Below are 25084 nucleotides of genomic sequence, written 5' to 3' on the forward strand. Positions count from 1 at the left end.
CTTTGGCCTGCAACTCCCATCAACCATAGCCAGCACAACCAGTGGTGAGGGATGATGGGAGTTGTAGGCCAAAACATCTGGAGTACTTTGGCCTACAAATACCACAGGTTGCCCACTCTTCATCTATATTGTTGTTGGATGGAGATGAGGTCAAAGATTCCACCCTTGTGGTGACATTTCTGAATACTGACAGGGGAGAGATGTTTAGGAATGAAGAATATATGATACAGCTGAAGCAAACTGTACACAAGGATTCTTCCTTTTCTTTCAATCTGCCTGTGACTGAAGTTACACTTCACTAAACTGGATGACAACTCAGTGGAGCCTATGCTATTCTTGGATGCTTGTGTTTCTGAAGAATAATTGTGTGTGGTCAGAATTACAGTGTGTGTGTACAAGCGGGGTGGGATTACCAGGGCTGGCCCAAGACATTTTGCTGCCTGAGGTGAAGAACAAGATGGCACCACCTCCCATTTCATGTTCACAAGCCAAGTAGACTGATACTTGGATCTTCCTTCAACATTGGCAATGGGACAGTGTCCTCCACTACACACCAAGGCAGCAGGCTAGCTTAAAGGGTCACAGGTCAGGCTGTGTGGCACACAACTCTCCTCCAACACTTTGCAGCCACCTCCCAGCATCTGCTGCCTAGGGCAACCACCTCACTCTGCCTAATGGTAGAGCCAGCCCTGAGGATTACCCTCTGCCATGCCTTACTTAAATGCTTACCTCCTGCTGAAACTGGCAATCAATGCTTCAAGCAAAAGATCCAGAAATCTTTCCTTGGAAGCAGGATACTACAAGTGGGAGTCTGATGAAAGTTTAATGCCATTCTATTCAAAATAAGTAAAACCACTGATACTGCCTATTTAATTGGAAGAAAATTCAGTGAAGACCATCAGTGGGATTTACTTCCAAGTAAATGTGTTTAAGATTGGATGCCTTTCTGGGTAGATGGGAAAATAATGATCTAATTGAAGTATGGAAATTCACCCTGGTGTAGTCAGGGGGGTTACATTTCAATTAGAAAGAAACAGTACTTTTCCACTGCAGAAATAAAATGTAATTGTTCCTCTCACTCTCAAAATGACCCTCTCAAGAATTTTAGCTCCAGCTGTTTAACTTCAGCAAAATAGCTTGTTTTCTTTCTCTTCAACAGCTGCAGTTCAAATACTTTTTAATGTCTAGTGTTCTTATGGACCGTTCTTGATTTGCTGACTGCACGTCACGGCCTCTGATATAGTACAAAAGCAATCTGATTGTGCAGCACCAAGAGAAGAGAACCCATAGAAAGACCAGACACAGCTGCAACCAGGGAAGTCAACCTTTCTAATTTGGAACAATAGTGTTTCAAACAGATTTAACTGGTTTATTATGGTGGGAGACAGTGTGTCAGCAACCCCTTCAAAAGTGAAATCAGAAGAAAAAGGAAAGGACTACTTCTAACATATAAGAACATATGAAGAGCCCTGCTGTATTAGACCAAGGCCTTTCTTGTCCAGGATCCTTTTTCCAACAGTGACCAACCAGATGCCTGTGGGAAGTCCATGAGCAGGACATGAGGACAAACCATCCCTTGCTGCTGTTCCCCAGCAACTGGTATGGAGGCAATATACAGCCTTCATGACTAGTACTTGTTGATAGCCTTATCCTACACAAATTTGTCTAATCCCCCTTTAAAAGCATCTAAGTTGGTGGCCATCACTGCATAGTGTTGTGAACTGCCCAGAGAGGTTCAGCTATTGGGTGGTATAGAAATGAAATAAACAAACACATAAATAAATATTGTGGTAATAAACTCCATAGTTTGACTATGTGCTGTGTGAGGAAGTACTTCCTTCTGTCTGTCCTGAATCTCTCAGCATTCAGCTTCACTAGATGACCCTGACTCTAATATGTGAGAAGGAATTTTTTTTAACCAACTTTCTCCATGTCATGCATAATTTTAGAATCCCTATCATATCCTCCTTACATCTTTTTCCTAAACCACATAGCCCCAAACACTGCAACCTCTCCTTGTAGCCCCCTGATCATCTTGATTGCCTTTTCTGCATCTTTTCCAGCCCTACAATATCCTTCTTGAGATGTAGCAACCATATATACATACCTTTGATGAAGTCCTAAAAGCTAAAACTGCACTGAGAACATTGTCATTCTTAATAAGGCTCTTGCATGATACTGGAATAATTCTCTTAACATCATTTGAGTAAAAGAAAGTGTATGGAAATGGCCAGAATCTAGAGAATGATGTGACTATGAGATCTCTTTGACACCACATGTCTTGTCCAAAAAAGTAGGTACCTTTGTATGCCTGTGTAGCTGGCAAATCACCTTTGAAATCTGGGAGAAAAATAGTTTCAGAAAAATCATGAGGATAGACTGTTCCAAGGAAGTAAAGTCCAAGTTCCCCTAAGCATCCAGAAACCCTTCAGAGGAACCAGAAGTACCTTGACAGACATATGTGTCTGAGTCATGAGGTTGTTTAAGGTCAAAACTAGGGATGAGGGTGAAAATCCCTCATGTTCACATTTTAATGCAAACTTACCTAATACTGCACTTTCAAACCAATACATAAACCCCAACTCAGCTATTCATCATAATTTGCAGTTCTCTGAATTTTGAAATGGAGTTTTCCAATCAAAACATGCATACAGAAATGGGGAAAGTGCACACAAATGGATATATCAGTGAAAATAATGTTCATATTAAGAAAAATGGTTGCAAAAATGTGTAAATCAGGCAAATTGTCAGGGGTGCCTCTGAGCATAGGCAGTGGCAGAGTAGCTCAGATGCTGAAGAGGAACCGCAAAACGTGGGGGAGGAACTTTCCCAGACTCTTCCAGACAGGGAGAGACAGACTCCTCAGGTTTCAATAGTCCAGCTGGATGGAGAGGGCCTCTCTTCACACACCCCTGTGAGAGATAGAGAATAGGGAGAGCTGGGGTTTGGACAGCCTGAATTCTTAGATGCCAGGTGCAGACACAGAGCCAAGAGGGAGATGGCAGGGGCAGAGGCGATCTGCCCGATTGCTATGTGTAGAGACCTCATGAGATAGACAGAGATTCCCCACCCCCACCCCTTAAGTTAGGAAAGCGTGCCAGCCTTTTCTCAAATGGTGGGCAACTTTCAACCTTCGTAGTTTCCCTTTGAACTCCCTGAAGGCATTTCCTTTGTAGACTGTGAGTTACTGACAATTTGCATCTGTATGACCCACTGAAGTAAAAGGATTAAAGAGCTGTGGATAGAAGCCTCTTGTCTGAGTTTTGATTTGGCTATTTGAAGTTCAACAGGGGCAAAAAAGGAACCCTGACAGCTTGCCTGCCGTTTGAGAAAAGGCAGGCATGCTTTCCTAACTTAAGGGGGGAGGATCTCCCTCTATCTCGTGAGGTCTCTACGCACAGCTGTTCCTGCCAGGCCAATTGGGCAGATCGCCTAAGCTGTGTCCCTGCCATCTCTCTCTTGGCTCTGTGTCTGTGCCTGGCGTCTAAGAATTCAGGTTGTCCAAGCCCCACTTCTCCCTGTTTGCTCCTTCTCACTACTCCTTCTCACTTCTCACTACTAAATATTTACGTAGGCTAAAACGGCGAAAAAAAGGGAACGCAAATGGTGGCTGCCATAGCCGCTGCCATTTGCGTCTGCTGTTGTTGGGTTTTTTTCCCCGTGATAGGCTATGTAAATATTTACGTAGCCTATCATGGCAAATACAGGGACGCAAATGGCAGTGGCTACAGCAGTCACCATTTGCGTCCCTGCAGGCTGCCCAGTGGCCAGATGTCTGGCTGCGGATGGCCCTGGCGGGTGGCTCTGTGGAATCTCCACAGAGCGGAGCTGGCCAGAGAGAATTTCGTGGGGAGGGACGGAGTGCCTCCCCCCCACCGCGAATGTCACCCCTCGAAAAGGTAAGTGGCGAAAAAAAAGGGAATGTAAATGGCGGCCACTATGCCATTATCGTTCCCTTTTTTTTCTCTCGCTGTAATAGCCTACGTAAATATTTACGTAGGCTAAAACAGCGAAAAAAAGGGAACGCAAATGGCGGCCGCCGTAACCACCACCATTTGCGTTCGCTGTTTTTTTTTTTGCCGTGATAGGCTACGTAAATACTACATAAATGGCATCCCTGCATTAGCCATGATAGGCTACGTAATTATTTACGTAGCCTATCACGGCTATAATGAAGAAGCGAATGGTGGCCGCAGACTATTCGCAAGTCAGCACAGATGGCAGCAGGTAAGTGCTCCATTTAGTGCACCTTTCATGGGGCAGGGGGGCGGGGGGCTTCATTCCACCATGGATTTTGGGGGGCCGAATGCACTGGCATTCGGCCTCACCGAGATCCGTGGTGGAATTCTCTGACATCCCTAGATGAAACATTGTTCAGATATAACATGATTGATTTTCAAAGATTTTTTTCTTTACAAGCAGTTTACAGAAAATCTGTAAAGTGTTTGTGTTTAGCTGTGACAATTTGTTTTATAAAATAACATCCAAACATCGCATAGTAATATTGCTGAGAATATATTCCTTTAACTGTTTGGAAGAAATTATTAATTGACTAATTCTTTAGCAATGGCTGAAGATCCTACACAATTGCAAAGTGCAGCTGTGTGTAATCCTGAATGGCAAATAAATCTGCAGACATGTCCCAACATTTCGATATTATGTGCATATTGAAACTACATTAGCTGTGAGTTTTGGTGCATTTTCTTTTTACTTTCCTTTAGATCATCTTCATTTGAAAGGTTGTGGCCTTGATGACACCTTGCATATGAAGGTGGTTTATTCTCAATAAAATGTACTCCAGTCACTACATCAAAGATCACCTTAGGAAAATTGATGGAGGGCTGCCAAAAACATGATGGCGAATCAGGCAAATTCTTATTAGAAAACGCAAGTATTTTCTCTGCTCCTCAGGTGCAAACAATCTGTTAAGTGCTATAGCAAAAGAAACTTCCCAAGCTGAATGCCAATTACAAGTTTCACAGTAGTCTTTATGATTTCCCCTCCTCAGTAATGCATATCTAAGTATGAGAAAATAAGATGGGGGTGATGGAATACAGGCTAATAGGAAATTTGTACTTCACAAATGGTGTCTGTGTATAAGGGGAGATTGCTATGTATTATAGCTAAATTACAGTGCATATCAGAAATTGCATTATAAAATATTTTGTTTGAATAATGAGTTCAGCAACTGGTAATTATGTATATATTAAGGCAATGATGTTAAAACTCATATATATATATATATATATAATCAGTAAGGTTACATTCTTAATCTCTAATGTATAGTAAATTGAACTTTAAAAAAGGAAGCCATCCAGCAGATATCAGGTTATTTGCAGATGCAATGAACCTTTGCTGTGATAATATTATAGTGCTAGGTTGTAAGACTTTGCTTACGGAAAATATATACACAGGGCTGAGCTGAAATAGGGGTAGGTTTCACAAACATTTTTACCCCTCTCATAAAGTGCCTCCCTTTTGGAGATGTTTTTGGATTAGGGTGCAAACAGGGATGAAAATGTTTGCAGCACAGGTAGCTCCCTTGACATTCAGAGTGAGGGCAATCATTTCTGTCTTCACTCTAAATTGGCCTTGTAGTGTTGTCACATGATGTCATGATGTTTGTATAAAACCTGGAGCCAAGCAAAGGGCAGAATCTAATGGGCACTTCTGCCTCAGGCGATTCTTTTCCACCCCACCCATGTCTTTGTACAAGTGGCCCCCACCACTTGTTAAACTGCAATTTAGCACTTCTGGGGCAACTGAAAAGGAGAGGAAATTCACTTTTCTGGAAGGAGACAGGCTGGCAATGCTTCCATAAAGGAGCTCCACTGACCTACCTCCTTGCAGAAATGAGTGTTTCTGCTCGTTTCAAGGCTTCCCCTTGGAGCGCTAAATCTTCCTTGCTTAAGTGGTGGGTCCCACTTGCGCAATGGGATCGGTGGGACCCACCGCTTTCAGAAGGGAATCAGTGGGGCGGAAAGGAATTAGTGGGGGTGTAAGCCTTAAAAGGAGCTGAGGCAGGCAAAACCATAGATAACCAGTCAGGCCACTCACAGTCTGCAGCAGACAGGACTCCATGCAGGAAATTAAACCTTGGCATAGTTACGTCTGGCTAGTTTGCAATTTAGGTTGGCTCTTAAAACAGAGTCTGGAGCCTTTAAAAATGGAAGCCAGCAGGTCTATCCAAGTTTGGTTCCCCACAATATCATTATCATCATGTGTACTGTGTAATCCATATTGGTTATAGGATCACTCATGGGAGGAGGATACCTGCAGTGAGGAGTGGGGGTTGGCCTCAGAACCGCACCAGCAGCAGGGAGAAACAACTGCTGCAAACAAGTAGGAGGGAAAATGCAAGAAATATACAATGAAGGGTTTGGGAGAAGTCAGTATTTGCTCTGCCTCTCAAAGCAACCTTTTGCCCTGAATCTTTTTGCTGGGAGATAGCATGCAAAGACTTAATCTTATAGCTCAGTACTGTTATATTGTACTCTGTGGCTTAACCATCTAAACTTAGACATAGAAATGCTCAAACTCTGACATGGTAACCAAATATCTGAGCTCAGACCAATCTCTATATTAGCTGAGCAAAAGCCATTGGAGGCAAAGACTGGACAGGAATCACCTTCGTTGCTGCCAATATTTTATACTGTGAGTCAAGGGAGAAAAGGCTGAGGCCATTTGTTCCACCATGGGCAGTAATATACATCTTGTAATGTTCAAGCGTCATTGGTTTATGGCTTCTACTTCAAGCTTTTGGCATCATGTTGCAGGGGAAGATTGATAGAGAAAGGCAGGATATTTTTGTCAGGAAGAGTGTCTGCCAGTACAAGACAATGATGGTGATTCCTGTCCAATCTTTGCCTCCAATGGCTTTTGCTCAGCTACTATAGAGATTGGTCTGAACTCAGATATTTGGTTACCATGTTTGTCTTAGCAAACTGGAGAGGGTTCAGAGGAGGGCAACGAAGATGATCAGGGGACTGGAAACAAAGCCCTATGAGGAGAGATTGAAAGAACTGGGCATGTTTAGCCTTGAGAACAGAAGACTAACGGGAGATAGGATAGTGCTCTTCAAGTACTTGAAAGGTTGTTACAGAGAGGAAGGCCAGGATCTCTTCTCGATCATCCCAGAGTGCAGGACACGGAATAATGGTCTCAAGTTACAAGAAGGCAGATTTCGGCTGAACATCAGGAAAAACTTCCTGATTGTTGGAGCAATACGACAATGGAACCAGTTACCTAAGGAGGTAGTGGGCTCTCCCACACTGGAGGCATTCAAGATGGAGCTGGACAGCCATCTGCCAGGGATGCTTTGACTTAGATTCCTGCATTGAGCAGGGGGTTGGACTCGATGGTCTTGTAGGCCCCTTCCAACCCTACTGTTCTATAATTCTATGGGTCTGAGGAACCTAGGCACCCCCAGAATCCATTGCACTAAAACACAGAACATAGCACTTCAGTGGTCATAATATGAACAAGTTGCAAGTATTGGAAGGAAATTCTGCTTGCACACCTTATGGAAATGTATGGGGTGGGAAACCTTCCTACATGGGCTCTGGCAGGGGTGGGCAACTTGTGGCCTTCCAGATGTTGCTGAACCACAACTCCCATCAGCCCTAGCCAGCTTAGCCAGTGATGAGGGATCATGGGAGTTAACAGTCCAACAACACCTGGGAAGCGGCTGGCTGGCAGAGGATTGGTGACGATGTCATCTATCACAAAGGAACTGCTCTAACTTCACACTAAATTGCTCATGAAGACAGCCCCTTAGACAGCCACATGTTGCCCACCCTCAGCTACGGAGTCATCTCTGTCATTTTGGATGGAAAACCTTTGAAGCAGTTGGGAGGTGGTGATTCCAGCCTAGCTGGGGGCTGCGTTACTTCCCATACTTCCTGATACTCTTCATTCAAGTGAGGGGAAGATGTGAGGGGAACAAAAATCTTCCCTTCAGAAGACAATCTCTAGGATACCTTATCCCCTTCATCTCCCAATGGCTCTCTGGGACTGCAAAGGAGTCTTTTTGGTGGTTTTTCTTTAACATCCCCCTTGATATTACATAAACCTTCCTTCAAGGGCTGCAGAGTCCACTGCACAGTGTCATCACAAGACATTTTGCTGCCCCCACCTCCTACTAAAGAAACTGTGAAGGAGAGCTGAAACTAGTCCCAACTCCCCGGCAAGGTAGGACAGACCACTTCTGGCCTCAAGTTCCTCCCCAAAACCCAGTAGCCACCCTCTCAGGCCAATAGGCACTGAAATTAGCACTGAGGTTACCCAGAAGGAATCACACCAACCTTCAATAAAGGTAAAGGATAAATGTTTATTTCAAGAAGTGGGGTAGAGGAAAAGGGGAGGGTAGAGGTAATAGATAGTGCAGAGGAGTAGAAAGCTGAAATACACAAGAAGAAAACCCTTCTGCATAGACAGTCTTTTACCAATGCACCCAAGCAAAATAACAAAAGCTGGCTAACCTATCCTTGTACATACTGAAGTAAAGGCCTCCCAGGATAGAGTCCAGCTGTTGAGCTAGCTCCAAAGACCACCATAACAAAGGGAGACAACCATGCCTCTGCCTCAGCTCCTTTTAAGGCTCAGTCCTGACAACCCAGGGCAGATTTCCCCCAGCCAATCACCAGCCCAGTTCTTGGGTCCCCCACCCTCACCCCAGAAGGAAGTAGGATCTTCCCACCAAACCCAGCTGTTATCACTTCCCCAATTAATGAAGACTGAGCCTAGCCTTGAGCAGCAGGACCGAGGAGCTTCCCAGATAACACACTCCCAGGTTGCATCAGACATGAGAGCAAGGCCTAGCTTCATGGTGGAGAAGAAAGCTGATGTTCTTGACACCAACACTTAATGAAGCCTTGCTGCATCATTCAGAACCAATTCCAGCCTTCAGCTTTTCTTCCACATAGAGCGCCACCTGAAGCAGGTCGCTTCATCCTGGCGTAGGATGGCCTTGTGTCCTAATTTATAGAGGACAGTCTTTTATTTGAAGGCACCCGCTTTTTGAAGGGCTCTCCAGCCCAAGTCCAGTTTAAAGATGAAGACCCATAGGGAGGGAGAGCAGCAGGGCCCTTGAACTTGCCCATCCACAGTTAGCACCAGGGCTTCAAACTAAGCAGGAACACAGGGTCACCTCGTTGCAGCCTTCCCCACTATGGTGAGATGCATTGTATTTCTATTTACATTACAGTAATTCTTTCCAATTTTGCATCTACACATATAAATTAGCACATGCAAATTTTATGCAGATTTCTGGCCTCTTTTATCTTCTTTTTTGGCAATGTGTAAGGGGACACCCTACTCTGGTGTATGGCAAGGAGGACCCTGCCAATGAAGGGGAAGGGCAGCTCTTCTTCACTACCTCAGAGAGCCATTGGGAGGTGAGGCAGGGGTCTTCTGCAGGCCAAAGGGTGGGCTAGACCCCTGCCTCATATATTCCGAGGCAGAAATGGGAATGCAGGGATAGACCCTAGAGGCCTCTCTTTATTTTTGGGAGTGGGTCCAGACCCATTGAAAGCAGCAGATCCAAATACTTTGGTCTCTACCAGAAGCCATGGTTCTGACCCAGGGTTTAGTTGGGGGGGGACCCCACTCCAGTGCTAGTTTTGCCATTCTTATTCTGCTTTTAACTTCTGCTCTAGATCTTCCATCCCCTGTTTTCTTCCTGCTTTGCAGATCTTTGAATTCTTATATTTGATCCATTGGCTTCACTTGTGTAGATGTATATCTATTTGTGCCACTAATATCTTTGTCTTATTCTTATTTATTTTTAAGCTCTGAAAAACTGAATCCATTGTATTTTAACAAGGTCTTTTGCTTTCTTTTGTATCTTCCATCACTACTCCATCATCAGCAAAGCATAGCCAATTTATTACTTCCCATAACTCTCATTGCTATTCTGTCATCTGCAAAACATAATCAATTTATTTCCTCCCCATTAACTTTAATGCCCAAATCTACTACTTGTTTATTTTACTTACGATTTTCTCTGTAAATAATTTAAATAGTACAGCGGAAAGTGAGCACCTTTGATGGACCTCCGCCCTTTAAAAACTAATTTGGGTCTTTGTTTAATGTAATTTATTCTATTGCTTCCTAGTTTTTGTATGACTTATAGATTCTTTGTCTGTCTTTATAGTCTATTCCTGTCTCCTGAAATAGTGAATATTTTATTCCAGCCAAGATTGTCAAAGGCTTTTTCTAGCCTAGGTCAATAAATGTCTAGTCACCTCTCTATCAATGTCCAGCTTGCAAGGATCATTTCTCTTATTCTTTTGTTCTCTGAAGCCGAAGTGATGCTCACTGAACTGTTAATTTAAGACGCTTCCTCATTTTCAAAACCACATTCACTGAGTGTGGGGAGGGAAGCAATGGGATTGAAGCTGGTGATCCCACCCCAGGATTTCAGTGTGTTCAACAGAAAGTATGAAAAGGACTTACACACACACACACACAGCTATATAAATGTAGGCTTTTCCACACCATCGAGGAGAAGCCTGGAGCAACTGTCCTATGAGGAAAGGTGACTACATCTAGAACTGTCCAGTTTAGAAAAAAAGGCAAATAAGGGGAGGCATGGTAGAGGTGTACAAAACTATGCATGGTGTGGAGAAAGTGGTTAGGGAGAATTGTTTCTCCTTTCTCATAATACTCGAAGCCGGGGTCATCCCACAAAACTGAATGGTGGGAGATTCAGGGCAGATAAAAGGATGTACTTCTTCACATAGCACAGGGATAAACTATGGAATTCATTACCACAAGATGTAGTGATGACCACCAACATGGATGTCTTTGAAAGGGCATTAGACAAATTCATGGGGGATAAAACTATCAATGGCTACTAGTCCTGATGGCTATATGCAGACTTCGGGGCAGTATGCCGGTTGCTGAGGAACATGAGTGGGATGGTGCTGATGCACTCATGTCCTACTTGTGGGCTTTCCACAGGCAGCTGGTTGGCCACTATGTGAACAGAATGCTGGAGCAGAAAGGCCTTGGCTTGTTCTAGCATGGCTCTTATATTCTTACCATCAGGGGATCATGAGATCTCTATTGCACGGATAGAACATATGCACATTAAAGCATGTCTGGACCACATCAGGCTAATGTTTTTCATCTACTTTGGATACGTCCTAAGATTAAGAAATTTTGGTTGTTAGTTGTGGCAGAGATTAAAAACCTTATGGGATTTGAGTTACCTATGGATCCTGTTGTTGTTCTATTAGGACATAGCCGGTCCTGAAGATATTATCTGCAGCCCTCTTGACTATATCTAGCAGATGGAAAAAGATTAATCCTCCATCAATTGAGGATTGATATATCAAAATATGGGATTTGGCACATCTGGTGAAACTTACACATTTAATGAAAACAAGACAGGGAAAGCAACAACAAACAGATTGGCTTATTGAGATGTGCAGTCTGTGATCCATTGGAATGATAAAGTTCAAGATGACTTTAAACAACCTTATTCTTTGTTAGGGTAATATGATTTGTTTAACCACATTTGTTATGGTAATGATATTCAGTATGTTTAAAGCTTCTTCATTGTCCCGCTGTCCCCTCCCCCAATACACACATACATGAACACAATTCTAAATCACTAAACAGTATATACTATAAATAAACATTATATACAAACTACACCAGAATGCATTGCCATTGTACACAAGCAGCAAGGCAATTAATGTTTTTTGGTTTGGTTGCCTGCTGAAGACATTTTTATTTAAAAAAAGTTTTTGCTGACTAACCAGCCATGGCTCTATAGGCATAATTTGATTTTAAAGATGTTAATCCTATATTTTGGTTCTTCTTCTTTATCCTTTTTTTTATTTACCACTTGAGAATTTTATTTTATTTATTTAAAACATATATATCCCACCCTGTATCATTAAGATCTCAGGGTGGCGTACATTTTAGTGGATGTAGAGCAGTATATAAATCTTGTAAATAAATAAATAAAGTAATTAGTAATAAGGAACCTTTGGTCTCACTTCTCAACATGACTCATGGTGAAATTCCAACATTTTTTCCCCCAGAAAGATAAGAGTAGCTGATCTTTTCAGAGGAGAAACGAATGTGGATGAGGCAAGATTGACATTCAAACCCAAATCGACCTTTAACCCTTCTTCAAAGAATCCTAAAATAAATGTACTTGAGGATCTGGTAATTAGGAAAGTTCAGTATATTGAAGAAGGAACAGTTTCTGTGTGTATGCCATAATTCGACAGGGGAAGTGAATCTATCCTTGAGAATTTTTGAAAGCTCCAGGTTATTATTTTCTAACTGGCAATGGGTGGTGGTGATTATGAATAGAAGTAAGTGACTAGCTTAAGGAGGCCTATAGACAATTGGGGAATGTGGCATAATATGAGAAATACAGGGCAGATCCTATAGAAAGTGTTAAAAAAGGGTATTGTTGGCATTCTTGACAAGGGTTTGTTGAAATGTTATATTACTAGATTTACATATGACTTCCTGTTGAAATCTGAGGGAAGGGTATCTCAACTGTACCTTCTAACAAAGATCTAGAAGATTCCCCTGTATCAGGCCACCCTGGTTTTTGGTTGTGGGTCTATTTCTACATATGTAGACTATTTTTTTTAAACCATTTGTCCCCAAAATTTAATCCTACTTGAAGGACAGCATCAGGGCTGGCATCAAGAGTAGGCATGGCTGGGCACCTGTCAAGTGCCCACACCCCAGCAGCAGCCCACTGACAAAATCCCCCTGAAGTTGCTCACTTCTTCTCCGTTGGAACATGCTTATTCACTCGCCTCTAGCTCTGACCCAGGCAATGGTGGTAGTGAGAAGGAGGAGCAGTAGTTGCCCCTGCCTCCTTGCTCACTGGTTTCTACCTGTCAAACAAGTATGTGGCAGCAATGATGAGCAAGAGGAGGAGGGGCAATTACAGCTTGTGACAATGGTGGTGAGAAGTTAGACCCACTGCAGGAAGGGGCCCATGGAGGGTGTCTTTCCCAAGGGCTCTCAGAAACACTGGCCACCATGATCTTTTTTTAATTTTGCCAATTATATTGATTTAGGTTGTTAGGATGTCTGGCTGATAACAATGGATGTAGCATCCCTATGCACAAATATACCTCAAAAACAGGCTCTGTATCTTATTAAGCAGAAGGGGCCGTGGTGGCTTAGTGGTTAAGACGCTGAATTGCAGACCGGAAGGTTGGCAGGACAGCAATTCAAAACCTGAGTGCTGCGTGATGGAGCGAGCTCCCATCTTCAGTCCCAGCTCCTGTCAACCTAGCAGTTCGAAAGCAAGAAATTGCAAGTAGATAAATAGGTCCCGCCTTGGCGGGAAAGGTAACAGCGTTCTGTGCACCTCGGTGTTCAGTCATGCCGGCCACATGACCACAGAAGCGTCTTCCGACAGCGCTGGCTTTTCGGCCTAGAAATGGAGATGAGCACCACCCCCTAGAGTCGGACACGACTGGTTGGGAACACCTTTACCTTTACCTTATTAAGCACACACTCAAGAAGAGAAATGTTGGTTCTTATTCATCTACATGTTTCATATGTTCTTTGGACTGTCATTAATGTTTTCCCCCTTCTGTTTGAGGTGTGTGTGTGTGTGTGTGTATGTATGGCAAATTTCAGGCATATCCCTGGAATGCAAATTTGCTCCTGAATTGGCCAGTCTATATATGGACTGGTTAGAACAGCTGAACATCTTTGAGGGTAGCAATAGATTTCTTGAATCCATTTTGATATATAAATGATATCTGAAGGATACATTATAATCTGGAAAGGATCTGTGAAGGGATTTAAAGGGTTTGTATACTATGTCAATAGTATGAATGATATGATCAGATCTGAAGTCAAGTATGATAAACACACTTTCTAGATCTGCAGTTAAGGAGATGGGAGTCATTTGATCCATACCTATCTATATAGGAAGACAACTGATGCCAATTCCTTTTTGGCTTATGATAATTTTATCCAGGACACATGAAAAGGAACTTACCATACTCTCAAATTCTAAGATTGCCTAGACATTGAAAAACTATAAATATTTCTTAGGCAAGCACATATATTGATGGAACAACTGAAAGAAAAAGATATATCCATAGAAAATTAAAACAAGCCATGGATAAAGCAAATAATATGGATAGGAAAACTCTATTAAAACTAGAGCTGTGTGCAAATGACCTCTCAAAATGCTCTAGCCTGTTTGTGGGCAGAGAAATTGGGGGAACAATTTGTTCAATTTTTTTCCAATGGGAAAATCAATACTCCAATAGTTTCTCACAGGCAGGGCTCTCCATTGGCAGGGGTTGTAGCACAGCTTCTTTCTTGTTTCCTAAGGGTTTTTGGTTTTTTGCACTGCAAGTGGCAACAGCATCAGCTATGTTGAGGCTACCACTTTTCTTCCTCATTCTCAGGGCTTTTTTTATAATTTATTTTGAATGTCTTTTGGTGGTGTTTTTAAGCTTACCTAATCACTGTGAGGTGGCTAAGGGTGCTGTGTTTTTCTTCTTCTTTCTATTAGACATCTCTCCATTGCTCTGCAGCCTCCCAGGTTGCCTGCACTTCCTGAACTGAAAAAGTGGAATTTCATGGGTGGAATTACATCTTGATGTCTTCCTCTGGGCTTTAATTGAAGTGTGGGAAGTTTGGGAGGCTACAGAGAGATTATTGTACAATGAACAACAGGAGACTCATTCACACTCCTTGGCCACCTCATAAGTAAGGTAAGCACAAGAACTCTGAACCCAACCCATGAGAATTTCTTCAAATGTTTCTTCTCCTTTGAATTTCTTTTTGAAAGCCTTTTCTTTTCTATCGAATTGTATGCGAATGGTCGAATAAATTATGGAAGAAATTTTCAGCACAGCACTAATTAAAACTAAAGATGCATCTGTGTGTAGAGAATCCATTTAGGTATCATAACAACATAAAAAGAGCCATGCTGGATCAGACCAAGGGTCCATCTAGTCCAGCATTCTGTTCACACAGTGGCCAAGCAGCTGCCCTCAGGAAGCCCACAAACAGGACATGAGTGCAACAGCACCCTCCCACCCATGTCCCCCAGCAACTAGTGTACATAGGCATAGTGCCTCTGATACTGGAGGTAGAATACAGCCATCAGGACTAGTAGCCACTGATAGCCTTCTCCTCCATGAATTTGTCTAACCCCTCTTTAAAGCCATCCAAATGATTGGCCATCACTATGCCTTGTGATAGTGAATCCCACAGTTTAACTATGTGTGGTGTGAAGAAGTCCTTCCTTTTATCTGTCCTAAATTTCCCAACGATCTTCTTCATGGGATGACTCCAGGTTCTTGTAAAAACATCTCCCTATCCACATTTTCCACACCCTGCGTAATTTTGTACACCTCAAACACCTCAATAGCTGTTGAGAGACTTATCATCCATCAACATCTCCAATCCAGCCTTCCCCAGCCTGATGACCTCCAGATGTTTTGGACTGTAACTACCATCAGCCTTGACCATTGGCCAGGCTGGCTGGGGCAAAGGCAGCTATAGTCCAAAACAACCAGAATGCACCAGAAAGCACCAGGTTGGGAAAACTGATCTGATATACTAATATTGATATATTAGTATATCATTGTATATCATAGTATATCATAGTATATCATTGATATACTAATATACTAATACACTGGTTAGGCCTCATCTGGAGTACTGTGTCCAGTTCTGGGCACCACACCTTAAGAAGGATGCAGACAAACTGGAGAGGGTTCAAAGGAGGGCAACAAAGATGATCAGGGGACTGGAAACAAAGCCCTATGAAGAGAGACTGAAAGAACTGGGCATGTTTAGCCTTGAGAAGACTGAGGGGAGATATGATAGCACTCTTCAAGTACTTGAAAGGTTGTCACAGAGAAGAAGGCCAGGATCTCTTCTTGATCATCCCAGAGTGCAGGACACGGAATAATGGGCTCAAGTTACAGGAAGCCAGATTCCGGCTGAACATCAGGAAAAACTTCCTGAGTGTCAGAGCAATACGACAATGGAACCAATTACCTGGGGAGGTGGTGGGCTCCTCCACACTGGAGGCCTTCAAGACGAGGTTGGACAGCCATCTGTCAGGGATGCTCTGACTTGGATTCCTGCATTGAGCAGGGGGTTGGACTCGATGGCCTTGTAGGCCCCTTCCAACCCTACTATTCTATGATTCTATGATTCTATGAATATAAATCTCAGCCCTCTGTGTGCTGAAATGGCACCATGTGCACACAAGAAAGCTTGGTGGGGGTGGGGGGAGGGAACTGCAAGGTTTGTGGAAGTACAAAACATCTTTCGAAACAAAAAGAAAACACCGTCAGGGATGTGGAAATCCTCCCAAAACGGCTCAATGAGGACTGAGCGTGCTCTAGTCATAGAATGCTGAGTGTCCTGGAACAGAATGCAGTATCCTGGAAAAGGGCCTGGCTGGCTGGAATCTTGAACAGAATCACTCCACACTGCAACATTTTGTTGCAGGTCCCACTTGACCTGTATAAAAGTCACCTAGGGTGTTATAACATATTTCTTATTGCCCACATCCCAACAGCATAATCATTGGATAACAGCAATATTTATATCAGAGGGCAACTTGTGGACCTCCAGGTGTTTTGGGCTACAACTCTCATGATCCCTCACCATTGGCTGTGCTGGTTAGGGCTGATGGGAGTCGCAGTCAACCAACTTATAGATGGCCATACGTTCCCCACTCCTGAAATTCATACAGAGTCCTGGACTGGAAAATCAACATCTGAACAGTGCTATAGCTCATTGAGGCCCTGGGAGAAAACCACCTATCAACCTCAGAATAAAACTCTATGACATTTTTCCATCTGAGACTTGCATGAATAAGTCAATAAGATGGAAATGGCTGCATTTCAACAACTATGCATTTATTGTGTATTGTAGAAAAACAAGCATTTCCCTCCTGTCCTTGAGTATGAGCCTTGAAAAATGAGAACATAGGCAGCTTTCTCTCCATCAAATGACCGCGAGTTGAATTATTGTTAAAAAGCATCCCCTTCAGCAATCAATAAAGAGATGGCACGATGAACAAAGTTGCTGGGCTCTTTCCATATTGAAATAAGCAATAAAGCCTCCCCTTGAGCAGTTTTGCAAAGAGATTGGAAGGATTTGCTGCTCGCTTATGAAGCTGTACATATTCGCTAGGCAGCAAACCCCACTCTAAGCAGTGCACTGGATTGATGGCTATGTCTATTTGCATGCGGTGATTACTGTAGAGAATTACCCACCAATAAAGAAAGAAATGCAATTTAAAAGAAACCAAGTGTCAGAAAACTGAGGTATGTGTAGTAATAGTCACACGAGGAAGAAGGAAGAGGTTTCTCCCCCCCCCCCCACATTCACAAAGTACGAGGTTATTATGGGAAGTTATGTGTGGAAATTGTATCCCTGGTCTAGCAGATCTGGGTGCAGCCAGCCAGAACTCCTTGCAAGCAAGAGGTAGCTCTTGGCACTCAGTATGTAAGCACTGTCTCCCCTACCATCAGAAAATTCCTTTATGCATCAGGTGCTCTGAAACAATGAATAACCCTGGGGTATACACAGAACTTTTTCAAGACTGAGAAATGCTCTGTGGAAATCTGAACATCCCTCCACACCCCCACACTCCCATACCATTTCACTCTTCTGAAGCCAGAGAAGTGAACTCTAGAAGAAGTAGGCAACTCATTCCCCCAGGGCTTCAATTTCATTGTCCTAATTTCATAAGGCCTCTGCAAATGATCGGCCGAGACTTCTGGAGGAGGAGAGAGAGAAGAAAGGGGGGTGATAGATAGAGAAAACAGAATGGCTCTGTCCACTTTTGGCTCTCCTCCCGCTCCGGCTGGCATATGGTCTCCAACAGATTACAGCCAAGAGAATGCATTCGCTGACAGAAAAATGCCCACTCCTGCTCTAGAATTTGCTTCCACATGCCCTGTGCCTTGAGAAAGATATTTTATGTGTTTTTGTAAAGCGCGCGTGTGCGCGCACACACACACACACACTTTCAGTGCCTGCTGAAACATAGAATAGTAGGGTTGGAAGGGGCCTATAAGACCGTCGAGTCCAACCCCCATGTCAGCAAAGGAAAGAGAAAGATTCCTTTTGGGGTGTGGGGGTGGGGAAAGTGTTTGATTTTATCTGCTGCTGGCAAGCCACACATATGGCAGCGCTTCACCCTTCAGATCAGGGCCAAACTAAATGTTTTCTTAATCACGCATAGCGGAGCTGGGTGTCACTGTATTCCCACCACTCGTGCAAGCAAATTCCAGCCCCATGGGGTGGGCGTGGTTAAAAAGAAGAGGAAAAAAGTCTCCATGGATTCCAGTGGAGACCTTTTCCTCCCTACCCACCCAGGGCAGTGGTGGAATTTGGGGATGAAAATGGGGGAGTGGGGAGCTTAAGCATTCCTCTCCCAAAGCCCTGTAGTCCTGGTCTGAATTCGGCCCGTGTGCAGGAGAGTAGGGAATACGATCCCACAAAGCTCCACTATGTGTGATGAGTAGAATCTGTAGTTTGGCCCTCAGGGGTGGGCAACATGTGTCCATAGTCTGCTTGCTGGAGGCCCTGGCGTTTTTTGCTGCCCCCAACTGCCCACTGCCACTGCCAAAATTCAGTGGTGCAGTGGTGGCAAAAGGGGGATTGTTTTGTTTTGCCCTCTTTTGGCCCCCATTTTCTCCCTTTTTTGCCACCCCCATGCCACCCAATTTCAGCAGCAAACCTCCACATTCTCTTTTTAAAAGGGAGCAATTTTGTTGCTGTCTCCTGCTGCTGTGCTGCCAAATTTCGGTGGCAAATTTGGCGGTGTGGCAGTGAGGCAGGGGCGTGGCATCCAGCGGGGCCCAGGGGCAGGCAAGTTTATCCTGCCCCCCCTTTAGAAGCATTTGCAGAAATGCCAGACTATTCAAATATTGTACTTTCAAATATTGTTATATTTGTGCAGCGAAGCCATTTGGGATTGGATGGTCGAACTATACGTTTAGGATACATGTTAAACGTAGTACATGGCTGCTGCTAGCAGTAACATCCATGTGGCCAGGGGTGGCTCTAGGTTTGAGGGGCAGTGAACAAAGTGCTTTCCAGTGGTCCCCTTCCTCCATCATCATCCTTATCACCCGGGGGAGGGGCATAATTTACAGCCATAATGTGCCACAGCAGGCTTCCCCAACCTGGCACCCTCCAGATGTTTTGGACCTCAACTCCCATCAGCCCCAGCCAGCATGGCCAATGATCAGGAATGTTGGGTGTCATTGTCCAAAACATCTGGAGGGTACCAGGTTGGTGAAGGTTGTCCCAGAGCAACACTACACTGGCGGCATTGGGGAAAATTAAAGTGGTAGCTAGAACCAGCATTGCTTGGAGGCTGGAGCACCATGTTGGGGGAAAAAAACCAATGTTAAATGGGACCCAAGGCAGGCATAAATGCTGGGGCACCAGCAGCTGCATAAGGTGTCAGGGTGGACACTGAGCCCATAGAATCCCAGAGTAGTTCTGATTCTGAGGAAGAGCAGCCGCTCCTGGGAGAGGAGCGCGCTCCTCTTTCCCAGGACCAACAGCTGACGGAGATTCCTCCCACCAGCATTCCTAGATTAGAAAGCAGTCCAGGGAGTGACCAAGCACAGATAGCAGACATGGTGGATGCGTGACGCAGACGCAGAGAGCGGCGCCAGATGGAGGGCGTGGAAAGAAGGCGTAATGCCAGGTTGGCACGCAAACAACGGCTGCGCCCAGAGGATCCAAGGGAAAAGGGGAGGGACTCTCCCTAGTCCTTAAATTCAGGGGTCTGCCAGTAATTCCCTTTCAAACGGGGACCAACTGTTCCAACGTAGGGCATAGGTACTGTGCTGCTCAGAACTAGTTGCAATCAGTATAGTTGTTAAGTTGTAAAAGAAGAATAAAGCTTTGAAAGGAATTCCTTTGTCTGTGTCTGGACTTGGCTACTGGATTAGACTGAGAGAGGCCTCCAAGGAGCCCTTGACATAAGGATACCAGATGCTGGCCCTGCCTGTTTGAACAAGTAGAAGAAGCAAGATTATTTATCTCAGGTTATGACGGCAAACATTGTGAGTTTCGCCATGCACTGATGGCCTTTCATGAAGCACATCAAATCCACTGTTGTTGTGACCCAGGGTGTTCCTTGCATCTGTGGGTTCAGAAGGGACTGGTTGACCATTCCCTGGTTAATTCTTTGAAGATATCTATTTTAAAGATCCAATGCTGTGGATATGAGCTAATTTTGCTTTGAATTTGGAGTTCCCCTAACCAGCACAAACCTGTTTGGTGTCTTTGACCGCCTCCTGTAGCTGCTTCCGTAACTATGACAACCTTTACGTAAAAATTGAGATTAAAGCCTGCTTTTTTTCTGGTAGTCTCTTGTTGATGGACATCTTTATACAATGCATGGATTTTTAAAAAAAATCCTGAGTAATTTCTGCTTCAAATATGGATCTTCAGAAGGTAGCAGTCTTGCCCCTGAAGTAAATTGGCTGCCTTACCCTGGGTAGGAGGTCATCTGAAACAACTTCTCTTTGGCATGAAAGCCATGTTTACCTTTTAAGAGGTGCACAAAGGGTTCTAATCAGGGTGGGCATGTCTCCTACTTTTCAATGGACAGTCCTCCATTTGAAGGGCTGTTGAGCCCAAGCTTGGTTTAACAATAAAGAACCAGAAGAGCAGAGGCCTTGAAGGTGTCCCTCAGGAGCTAGTTCCTGGCCAGCAGACTGAGCAGGCACACAGGTCACCTGCTCAGTTTTCTCTTCTATGGTGAGTTGCATTTCTATTTTAATTATAGTAATTATGTCTAAATGTGCATCTACACAAATAAATTGGCATATTTATAAATCTACATAGGTGAATTTGAGCAAACCTGTTGTCCTTTGTTGTTGTTTTGGGAGACGCATTTTATCTTTTTTGGTGATGTGTAAGTGGCCATCCTAATTCGATTGCCACATGAGCTCTACTTTGGCAGCCATTCTGTAAGACCTATCTCTACGTCCTTCCAACAAAAGCAATATAACATGGCAGCAAAGCTAGCCCTAATGTGGCTGAATGCAGTGTTCCAGCCAGCGTAGGACGCAATATGATCTTGGACTGAAATAGATCAGGATATGGTTCCCTTATATAGGAAATAAAAGGCGATATATTCAATGCTGCTGCAATGTTAGCAAGAATATTTACCAGCACAATGGGAAGCTAGCACTGACCAGCGCAACCAGAAACTAGCCCAAACCACAGCTTCTGCTGACTTGTTCCATTTTGGAAGTGGTAGTTTTGGCTAGTTTCCTGGGCTGCACTAGCAAGCACTAGTTTTCAGTTGCACCACCAGTTGTTCCTGCTAGTACAAGTTCTCTGAATTTTATCTTGAAGCTCGTTCCACTAGAGTCCTTATCAGATTCCAAGCTTTGTTTTCTTCTTTTTGCATGAAAATCCATACGTATTAATCACGCATATTTTCCCAAATGTACTCATCAACTGTATGCATCCTTGAAATGTACGCATTCTTCACCCATTAATTAAAACGTAGTTATGCACATTTTTCAAAAGTGCACATTTTTCATGTTCATTTTTTCACATGTGTGCATGCTGTTGAACGCATCTTTTTTTGGTCCACAAACCACATTGTAAGCTCGGAAATGTACGGACTTCGATTGCAGATTGTGTCCGAGTCTGTGTTTGGTCCAGAAGGTGCAAACTGAGTTGATCCCGACTGAAAATTAACAGAAACAAATTTCTCATACATCCCTAGTTTAGAGTTGTTAGATTGCCACCATCGGATACTGTCCATAGCTGTGTAAGCTCAGGATTATCTACACATCCAGGTGTTTTGATATAATCTAGGGATGGCAGGGAATTCTGCCATGGACCCCAATGAGGCCGGATTCTAAAGAATCTGGTCCCCCGGAGTCTGTGGCGGGATGGAGCACTTGCCTCCACCTCCCTGAGGAATCCTCTTCGGCCAGATCCTCCAGCTCCGGAGTGCCAGCGATACGGCCACCATGCCGTATCGCTGGCTGAGGGGGACTGACTGCAGATGCAAATGGCATTCAGGACATCATTTGTGGCCGCAGTCAATCCCCCTCAGCCAGCGATATGGCATGGCTGCTGTATCACTGGCACTTCGGAGCCAGCCGGCGGCTCCATGGAATCGCTGCGGAGAGGAGCCAGTCGAAAAGGATTCTGGGGGGAGGAACGGATCGCCTCCCCCCAAGGGCGGATTCCCAGCCAGACCAGCAGGCAGGGAATCCACCCATCCCTAATATAATCTGGAGCTACTAGAAACAAAAGCCAGCCTGGTAGTGAGCTGTAGCAGTGTGCCCCCTGACCCATTACAAATGGAGGCAAATCTGGTCAGTGCAGACAGAGGCTTAGAGAAGAGTAGATGTCATGCAGACAACCTAATATACCATATTAGAAACTCTATGTGAGAGAAGCCCTCGCTCATCTTTTGAAAAATGTGAAAGGTTGGAGAAAGAAGCATCTGCTTTAGCTTCACAGCTCTGCTCTCCTTCACTGAGTTTATGGTCTCTGACCTCTTTACAGTCCTCTTGGGAAAATCCTGAATGGTAAATTAGCCACTGTCAGCACACTGATATCACTCCAGTTCAGCCTTGTTTCTTTGTGTTAGGTTGGAGAAAAGGCCGGCACACACCAAAATGTTTCTCTACCATGCATGATTAGCCATACCCTTGGGAAACATTTTCCAAGTATAAAAATAGGTCACAACGATCGTTGAATATAACAGAGACTTACGGTTATTTAAAACCTTGGCTCTAGCTCTGCAGTGTTCCTGCATTTTGAAAAGCAGTTACTCATACGCTGTTCTGTTTGAAATCAAATATAAAAAAATAGTTCCATAATCAACAGCTTACAATTATACATGATGTTCAATTACAAACATGACATCAGTTTGGCTTTAAGCAAATACCATCCCTGCAAACACACCTAGGAGACTTTGATACAGTTTTAAAATTTACTTTTTATCACAGCCATTAAAAAAATAAGAACAACAGAAAACCGGTCCATCTGATCTGTTGACTTATATATTGTTGTGGTATTTATTTGTTGTGGTAGCTTTTCTGTGTGACCTTATTAGGTTTTAATATATTAAGTTTGTTTTTGTATGATCTTATTATGTCATTTTATTGATAGTTCTAGTAGTAGTAATAACATTCCAAGGTGCTATCTGTCCCCACCCCCCGCTGCCAATGAATCTGTTTGTCTTTGGCTCTTCTCTTGATGTCTTATAGTAAGTATATCCATTTGCTTGAGAATACCAAGCAGTGCTACAAGACTCCTGTTCCAGGTCTGTTAGTTTCCTCTAGGGATGTCAGAGAATTTCGCCACAAATCTCGGGGAGGCCGAATGCCAGCGCATTTGGCCCCCCGAAATTGGTGGCAAAACGGTCTGCCCCCCCTGCCCCGGGACTTACCTTGGGCGAATCCTCCTGGCAGCGGTGGCTCCGGCGGCCGCCATTTGCTCCGCCGCCATTTCCAGTAAAACAAACAAACAAAAAAAATGTGACAGGCTACATAAAGATTTACATAGCCTATCACGGCTAGATTTTTAAAAAAATACCACGATGGGCTACATAAATGTTTACATAGCCTATCATGGCTGAGTAAAAAAAACAAACAAAAAACTGCGCGTACGTACATGGCGGCGCCCATGGGCGCCGCCATTTGCGTTCCTTATTTTGGCACGTGTAGTCTACGTAAACATTTACGTAGACTACGGCGAAAATAAGGGGAACGCAAATACTGTAGCGTCTACGCTATTTGCGTTCCCCTAATTTTCGCTGTAGTCTACGTAAATGTTTACGTAGACTACACGTGCCAAAATAAGGAACGCAAATGGCGGTGCCCATGGGTCCCGCCATTTGCGTATGCGTGTTTTTCTTTTTACTCAGCCGTGATAGGCTATGTAAACATTTACGTAGCCTATCACGGCTGACTGCAGGGATGCAAATGGCAGCGGCTACGGCCGCCGCCATTTGCGCACCCGGCCAGCCAGCAGCGCCTCCCCCACAAGCCAGAATTTCAGGGGGGGGAGGGATGGAGCGCCTCCCTGGCCAGAATTTCGGGGGGGAGGGATGGAGCGCTTCCCCCCCGGCCAGAATTTCGGGGGGGAGGGACGGAGTGCCTCCCTCCCACCGCAAATCAATTTTGTGAGAAGGTAAGTCACTTTCGTACATCCCTAGTTTCCTCAGATATTGGGGAAATAGGGATGGTCTCCTTTTCAAGGATTGCTTGATTTTGGGGGTGTATTTTGGGTGAACCCTGACATGAGGAAAAAGGGAGGGTGTGAGTGAATCACATTTTTTTCAGGAGGGAAGGTGCTTATAATGGCAGTGGGGAAGCTTCTTACCTTTCTCCTCATTTTTCTTTCTCCCCACCAGCTTTTAATTGAGCCACCATGGTGTAATGGTGAGAGTGTTGGACTGGGAGCTGGGAGATCTGGGTTCTAGTTCCCCCTCAGCCATGGAAGCTCACTGGGTGACTTTGGGTCAGTCACAGACTCTCAGCCCAACCTACTTCCTAGGGTTGTTGCTGTGAGGATAAAATGGAGAGGAGGAGGAGGAATGCAATAAATAAATAATAGTTTTTCTTTAAAAAAAATGTTGGAAAGCCACTAGATATTAATTTGCATATGCTTGATAGTAGCTTGTGCAAATTCTTGTGAAACCACTTAAGGGGCTTCTCTCTCTAATCATATTTTCTAAACCAGGAGTGCAGAACCTTGGAACTGGGGACCAAATTTGGCCCTTTGGGGATCCCAATTTGCCCCTCTGGGATTATCCAGAAGGCCAGGCTTCTTCCCCTAACTCCTCCCACTTGCCTCCAACCACAAATCTTTTGGTGGTTTCCTGGCATTTGTGCTTTTTTTTCCCCACCATTCTAAATGGTTGAAATGCTTCTCCTAAGGCTTAGTTGGCAACTGTAAGAATGCATTGGAACGCAGCCCCTGAAACTGGCTGCTGGGCTGAAAGAGGTGTTGCACTCCCGTTGTTCAAATGCCATGGCTTGCCTGAAAGCAAATAGGAGCTGTTGCAAGTATATATGTATATAAGTATATATGTTGCGAG

Source organism: Heloderma suspectum, chromosome 5 (assembly GCF_057233095.1).
Source record: "Heloderma suspectum isolate Gila_16-S chromosome 5, 16-S_ref, whole genome shotgun sequence".
Taxonomy (NCBI): domain Eukaryota; kingdom Metazoa; phylum Chordata; class Lepidosauria; order Squamata; family Helodermatidae; genus Heloderma; species Heloderma suspectum.